This window comes from Lolium rigidum, chromosome 3, assembly GCF_022539505.1.
Source record: "Lolium rigidum isolate FL_2022 chromosome 3, APGP_CSIRO_Lrig_0.1, whole genome shotgun sequence".
Classification (NCBI taxonomy): domain Eukaryota; kingdom Viridiplantae; phylum Streptophyta; class Magnoliopsida; order Poales; family Poaceae; genus Lolium; species Lolium rigidum.
In genome coordinates, this window is record NC_061510.1 from 98,927,016 (window position 1) to 98,935,625 (window position 8,610).

The following is an 8,610-nucleotide window of genomic DNA, read 5'->3' on the forward strand; positions in this document are numbered from 1 at the left end:
TGATCCATGGTGGAAGTTTTAGTTTTGGACAATAATCCTCAATCTCTTATGAGAATATTATCTATTGTTGAATGCTTATGCATTAAAGAGGAGTCCATTATCTGTTGTCTATGTTGTCCCGGTATGGATGTCTAAGTTGAGAATAATCAAAAGCGAGAAATCCAATGCGAGCTTTCTCCTTAGACCTTTGTACAGGCGGCATAGAGGTACCCCTTTGTGATACTTGGTTAAAACATATGTATTGCAATGATAATCCATGTAAATCCGAGCTAATTAGGACAAGGTGCGGACACTATTGGTATACTATGCATGAGGCTTGCAACTTGTAGGATATCTTATACATAATACATATGCTTTATTACTACCGTTGACAAAATTATTTCTTGTTTTCAAAATAAAAGCTCTAGCACAAATATAGCAATCCATGCTTCCCTCTTCGAAGGGCCATTCTTTTACTTTATGTTGAGTCGGTTTACCTACTTCCTTCCATCTTAGAAGCAAACACTTGTGTTAACTGTGCATTGATTCTTACATACTTGCATATTTGCACTCATCATATTACTTTGTATTGACAACTATCCATGAGATATACATGTTACAAGTTGAAAGCAACCGCTGAAACTTATATCTTCCTTTGTGTTGTTCCAATGCCTTTACTTTGAATTTATTGCTTTATGAGTTAACTCTTATGCAAGACTTATTGATGCTTGTCTTGAAAGTACTATTCATGAAAAGTCTTTGCTATATGGTTCATTTGTTTACTCATTGTCTTTACCATTGCTTAGAATCGCTGCATTAATCTCATATGCTTTACAATAGTATGATCAAGATTATGTTGGTAGCATGTTACTTCAGAAATTATTCTTTTACCGTTTACCTACTCGAGGACGAGTAGGAACTAAGCTTGGGGATGCTGATACGTCTCCAACGTATCTATAATTTCTGATGTTCCATGCTTGTTTTATGACAATACCTACATGTTTTGTTCACACTTTATATCGTTTTGATGCGTTTTCCGGAACTAACCTATTGACGAGATGCCGAAGTGCCGATTCTTGTTTTCTGCTGTTTTTGGTTTCAGAAATCCTACAAAGGAAATATTCTCGGAATCGGACGAAATCAATGCCCAGAACCTTATTTTTCCCGGAACCTTCCAGAAAGTCAAAGAGGGACCAGAGGGGAGCTCTGGGGGGGCCACACGTGTGGGTGGCGCGGCCCAAGGGGGGGCGTGCCCCTATTGTGTGGCGGCTCCGTAGCCCTTCCGACTCCGCCTCTTCGCCTATTAGAAGCCCCCTGACCTAAATCTTCGAGACGAATAAGCCACGGTACGAGAAACCTTCCAGAGCCGCCGCCATCGCGAAGCCAAGATCTGGGGGACAGAAGTCTCTATTCCGGCACGCCGCCGGGACGGGGAAGTGCCCCCGGAAGGCATCTCCATCAACACCACCGCCATCTTCATCACCGTTGCTACTCTCCATGATGAGGAGGGAGTAGTTCTCCATCGAGGCTATGGGTTGTACCGGTAGCTATGTGGTTAATCTATCTCTCCCATGTACTTCAATACAATGATCTCATGAGCTGCCTTACATGATTGAGATTCATATGATGAGCTTTGTATCACTATTAATCTATGTGCTACTCTAGTGATGTTATTAAAGTACTCTATTCCTCCTCCATGATGTAATGGTGACAGTGTGTGCATCATGTAGTACTTGGCGTAGTTTATGATTGTGATCTCTTGTAGATTATGAAGTTAACTATTACTATGATGGTATTGATGTGTTCCTTTCATAGCTTGATGGTGACAGTGTGCATGCTATGTTAGTACTCGGTATAATTGCGTTGGTCTATCATGCACTCTAAGGTTATTTAAATATGAACATCCAATGTTGTCGAGCTTGTAAACTACGGCATCGAGGTGCTCTTGTAGCCCTACACAATTAATGGTGTTCATCATCCAACAAGAGAGTGTAGAGTAGTTTTATTATGTGATCATTGTTGAGAGTGTCCACTAGTGAAAGTAGGATCCCTAGGCCTTGTTTCCACACATCGAATCTCCGTTCGTTTACTGTTCTGTTGCATGTTTACTCGCTGCCATATTTATTTCAGATTGCTATTACCACTCATACTCATCCATATTGCTTGCATCTCACTATCTCTTCGCCGAACTAGTGCACCTATACATCTGACAAGTGTATTAGGTGTGTTGGGGACACAAGAGACTTCTTGCATTGTGATCGCAGGGTTGCTTGAGAGGGATATCTTTGACCTCTTCCTCCCTGAGTTCGATAAACCTTGGGTGATCCACTTAAGGGAAAACTTGCTGCTGTTCTACAAACCTCTGCTCTTGGAGGCCCAACACTGTCTACAGGAATAGAAGCGTGAGTAGACATCAGGCGGCGTCTCTGGAAGGTTTTCCGTATCGTGGCTCTCGGTACTGGGGTTTTCGCGACGAAGGCTTTAAGTAGGCAGAAGGGCAGAGTCGGAGGGCTAACGAGGGGCCCACACACTAGGGCGGCACGGGCCCCCCTTAGGCCGCGCGGCCCTAGTGTGGCGGCGCCTCGTCGCCCCACTTCGTAATCCTTTCGGTCTTCTGGAAGCTTCGTGGAAAAATAAGACCCTGGGTGTTGATTTCGTCCAATTCCGAGAATATTTCCTTTGTAGGATTTCTGAAACCAAAAACAACGGAAAACAGCAACTGGCTCTTCGGCATCTTGTCAATAGGTTAGTGCTAGAAAATGCATAAATATGACATAAAATGTGTATAAAACATGTGAGTATCATCATAAAAGTAGCATTGAACATAAGAAATTATAGATACGTTTGAGACGTATCAGTCGCGGTGGCACTTGAGGTGGATGAAATCGACGGCGTCGTCGAGCTACTGTCGCGGCAGACTCCGGTGAAATTGGGTCTAGCTAGGGCGCAATTTTAAGGAGGAAGGGGTCGAGGAGGCTCAGAGGAGGGAGGTGAGTGAGGTGGTGTGCTCAGAGAGTGAAGGGGGAGGCTCTATTTATAGGGGGCGAGCGAGTCTGAGGCGCACAACGAGGGAGCATGGCGACGTCGATTGGAGCGGCGAAGGGGCAAGGCGAGGTGCGCGTGGGATGTCCAGCATCATGGCGATGCTCAACGGCACGCTGGCGCAGAGAAAAGTTGAGGGGATCGCTCGGGATCATGCCGCGTCTGCCACGGTACTGGCGGCGAATCTTTGAAGAGGACGACGGCGACGGTGCATGCGCGAGCGAGAGAGGTTGTCCAGGAGGGAGCTGGTGGTGCGGTGATGGCGCGTGCAGGAGGAGAAAGTGAGGGGGGCGGAGGTGATGGGTCGAGGCGGCGCTCTGACGTGTCCAGAGTGTGTCCTGGCGCGCTCTGGCGCGTCTGGGCGTGGTGACCACGTCGCGTCCCAGGCGTTGTCGTGTTCTTCTTGACCTAGGATGATGTCTAGCATGCTCTGGAGAGACAGGGGATGCTCAAGGACATGGTGGTACCTAGCAGAGGTGAGAGGAGAAGAGGAGGGCAGGGTGGTGAGCAAGGGGCCGGCATGGTGTGGCATTGGGGTGTATAGGGTTTCTCTAGGGTCAACTCTTGCATGGTGAGGTTCAGTAAGTGAGGTGAGTCTACTTGACAAGGTGAGAGGGACTAGAGGGGTAGGATGGCATGGGTTGGCATGGTGAGGTTAATTTCAACGGCATGGCTTGGCATTGGTTCTCTATGCATTATTTTCTTGGTCTATGAGTGCTGCAAGTTTAGTTGAGGTGGGGCCAAGGTAGGTGACATGGTGGGCATGGTTGGAGAGGGCTAGGGTTGGCACAATTGATTAAAGTCAAAAGGGTATGTGGCACATGCAATGATGGTGGCATGCTTGGGCATGGTGATCATGGCAAGGTTGGGTCATCTCATGAGGCACTTTAGGGGACAAGGTATACTAGAGAAGAGGACACAAGAGAGAGAAGGTAAAAAGTGAAAAGTGGTTGGAAAAAGGGGTTGTACCTTTATTCTACACTATATGTACTTCATATGTCTCATGCTAGGGTCTCTCTTGTGTTTAATTTTTGCCAATAACTTCATGAATGTGTTCTATATAAAGTTGGGCAACAATGTGTGGCATTGGTTTGAATTTTGGAAAGGTTTGATGAAATTTCTAAAAAGTGTGGGAATCTAGAATCTGTTTCAACATGGCATCTTGGCTTGACTATTTTGAGCAATAGAAAAGGATCTGCTCAAAGTGGTCAACATCAAAAGTGTTCACCTTGATGTGGTCTTGGATGAGGTGCAAAGAGTTGGAAATGTTTAGTTTAGAAATCTCTTAATACCAAGGCTCAAAGTGGGTAAGATGTTAAAATTGGCACAAGTGACCATTATCACATGTCACTTGAATTTGAATTTTTCTTTGATTTGATTTGAGTTCCTTTGGTTCCAAAGTGTTTGTTATTGGTTTATTTATGTTTCCCAACCATTGGCACAATTCAATATGGCATTGGGTGAAGATTTGCAAAAAATAGCCATAGGCACATATGTGGTGATATTTGCATTTTCCCTATTCTTCTATCTTGTTCCACTTGCTTTACTTGGGCATGGTCTAGGGTCCATTTAGGGTTAGATTAGGTTTAGTGATGGTTTCAAACCATTTGGTCAAGATAGGAGTGCATAGGTCAAGATTTGACATTATGGCTATATGCCACATATGCCTCTATGTATAATTTTTTTTATTTCACCTTAGCTTTAGTTGGGAAATGATAGGTTGATTTTGTTGAGGTTTTTCAACCCATCTAATAAGGTAGAACATGGCATAGTTGATTATTTGCAAAAATAGCCATAGGCTTACATAGGCCTTTCTTTTTAAATTTTAATTTCTTTTTATTTGTTTTATCTTGGATGGTGACAAGAAGGGTGAGGTTTAGGGTTTAGAAAACATGTTCCAACCTATCAAGCAACTATCATGGCAAAATCACAATATATAAGCATGAGCACTATGCATAGCACATTATTCAATAAAAGTTTTTGTTGGTTCTCATTTTTGGAAATAGGGAAATTCATTTTCTCTTTATTTTAAAATTTGGGATATTACAACAAGTCTTGTCATTAGTGGTGACCGTTGAAGAACATTGATGTCATTGCAAGACCCAGGCATTCCAAAAAATGTATGCCATATCCAAGTCTCATGATCGGCGACCTCTTCAAGGACTATGGTGGCATCCTTCTTGTACCCTTTGAATTGTCCATGCCATGCCGCTGGACAATTCTTCCAACTCCAATGCATACAATCAATGGAACCAAGCATACCTAAAAACCCTCGGTCGGCATTGAAATCCAAAAGCCTTACTGTGTCTTCAGCATTGGGGGGCTCTCAAGTATGTGGATCCGAAAACATTCACAATTGCAATGACAAACGCTTCACACACAAGATAGAAGTGCTCTCTCCCATGGCCAAATGATCATCAACTAGATCCGCCGGTATACCATATGCCAACATACGCAAGGCGGCGGTCACCTTTTGATATGTGCCGTGACCAAGTTCTCCGGCAGCATTTCTCATTTGCTCAAAGAACCGATCATACTGATAACCCACAAGTATAGGGGATCGCAGCAGTCTTCGCGGGAAGTAAATCCCAATTTATTGATTCGACACAAGGGGAGACAAAGAATACTTGAAAGCCTTAACAACGGAGTTGTCAATTCAGCTGCACCTGGAAACAGACTTGCTCGCAAGAGTTTATCAGTAGTAGCAGTTTTATAGCGATAGCGATGAGTGAAATAACAACGACGAGTAACGAGAGACAGCAGTAGTAATTATAGTAAACGAGCAGGATTAAAATACCGTAGGCACGGGGACGGATAACGGGCGTTGCATGGATGAGAGAAACTCATGTAACAATCATAGCGGGGCATTTGCGAGATAATAATAAAACGGTGTCCAAGTACAAAGCAATCAATAGGCATGTGTTCCATATATAGTCGTACGTGCTCGCAATGAGAAACTTGCACAACATCTTTTGTCCTACCAGCCGGTGGCAGCCGGGCCTTGATACGTCTCCGACGTATCGATAATTTCTTATGTTCCATGCCACATTATTGATGATATCTACATGTTTTATGCACACTTTATGTCATATTTATGCGTTTTCCGGAACTAACCTATTGACGAGATGGCGAAGGGCCGATTCGTTGTTTTCTGCTGTTTTTGGTTTCGGAAATCCTAGTAAGGAAATATTCTCGGAATCGGACGAAATCAACGCCCGAGCATCTTAGAATCCCCGGAAGCATCCAGAACACCCGAGAGCCGCCAGAGAGGGGACACAGGCCCCCCAGGAGGTAGGCCGGCGCGGCCCAGGGGTGGCCCGCACCCCCTGTGGTGACACCGCCTCGTTGACCCTCCGACGCCGCCTCTTCGCCTATTTAAGCCCCCTCGACCTAAAACCTCGATACGGAAAAAGCCACGGTACGAGAAACCTTCCGGAGCCGCCGCCATCGCGAAGCCAAGATCCGGGGACAGGAGTCTCCGTTCCGGCACGCCGCCGGGACGGGGAAGTGCGCCCGGAAGGCTTCTCCATCGACACCACCGCCATCTTCATCAACGCTGCTGTCTCCCATGAGGAGGGAGTAGTTCTCCATCGAGGCTAAGGGGCTGTACCGGTAGCTATGTGGTTAATCTCTCTCCTATGTACTTCAATACAATAATCTCATGAGCTGCCTTACATGATTGAGATTCATATGATGATGCTTGTAATCTAGATGTCATTATGCTAGTCAAGTGGATTTTACTTATGTGATCTCCGGAGACTCCTTGTCCCACGTGTGTAAAGGTGACGGTGTGTGCACCGTGTGGGTCTCTTAGGCTATATTTCACGAGAATACTTATTCACTGTTATGAATGGCATAGTGAAGTGCTTATTTATATCCCTTTATGATTGCAATGTGTTTTGTATCACAATTTACCTGTGTGCTACTCTAGTGATGTTATTAAAGTAGTTTATTCCTCCTGCACGGTGTAATGGTGACAGTGTGTGCATCGTGTAGTACTTGGCGTAGGCTATGATTGTGATCTCTTGTAGATTATGAAGTTAACTATTGCTATGATAGTATTGATGTGATCTATGCCTCCTTTCGTAGCGTGAAGGTGACAGTGTGCATGCTATGTTAGTACTTGGTTTGGTTATGTTGATCTGTCATGCACTCTAAGGTTATTTAAACATGAATATCGAATATTGTGGAGCTTGTTAACTTCGACATTGAGGGTTCGTGTAATCCTACACAGTTAGTGGTGTTCATCATCCAATAAGAGGGTGTAGAGTCTAGCATCTATCTATTTATTTATGTGATCAATGTTGAGAGTGTCCACTAGTGAAAGTATGATCCCTAGGCCTTGTTCCTAAATACTGCTATCGCTGCTTGTTTACTGTTTTACTGCGTTTCTACTGCCTGCAATATTACCACCATCAACAACACGCCAGCAAGCACTTTTCTGGTGCTGTTACTACTGCTCATACTTATTCATACCACCTGTATTTCACTATCTCTTCGCCGAACTAGTGCACCTATTAGGTGTGTTGGGGACACAAGAGACTTCTTGCTTTGTGGTTGCAGGGTTGCATGAGAGGGATATCTTTGACCTCCTCCTCCCTGAGTTCAATAAACCTTGGGTGATCCACTTAAGGGAAACTTGCTGCTGTTCTACAAACCTCTGCTCTTGGAGGCCCAACACTGTCTACAAGAATAGAAGCTCCCGTAGACATCAAGCACTTTTCTGGCGCCGTTGCCGGGGAGGAAAGGTAAAAGGCACTCATACTTCGGTTCCAGGTAACGGTACTTTTCTGGCGCCATTGTGTTTGTGCTCGAAGCTATTTCCTTTAGATCCTGCAATTGCATCTTTTTGTTTCTTGTTTACACTAGTTAGGCACAATGGAAAACAACAAAAATATGAGAGATCTTTATGAACTTTATCTTGAATTAGGACATGATGTGTTTGAAGAGAGAATTAAAAAACCCATGGAACTTTATATGCATGCTAATGGGAATGTTATTAATATGAATGCTTTGAACACTATTGTTGCTAATGCTATGGAAAATTCTAAGCTTGGGGAAGCTGGTTTTGATGAGCATGATCTTTTTAGTTCCCCGGGCATGGAGGAGAAAATTTACTTTGATGATACTTTGCCTCCTATTTATGATGATTATAATGATAGTAGTCTTTTGGTGCCACCTGTTATGGAGGATGAATTTGATTATGATTACAATATGCCTCCTATATTTGATAGCTACTTTGTTGAATTTGCTCCCGCTATTACTAATAAAATTGATTATGCTTATGTGGAGAGTAATAATTTTGTGCATGAGACTCATGATAAGAATGCTTTATGTGATAATTATATTGTTGAGTTTGCTCATGATGCTACTGGAAATTATTATGAGAGAGGAAAATATGGTTGTAGAAATTTTCATGTTACTAAAACACCTCTCTATGTGCTGAAATTTTTGAAACTACACTTGTTTTATCTTTCTATGCTTGTTGCATTATGCTTCTTGAATTTATTTATTTACAAGATTCCTTTTCATAGGAAGCATGTTAGGCTTAAATGTGTTTCTAATTTGCCTCTTGATGCTCTCTTTTGC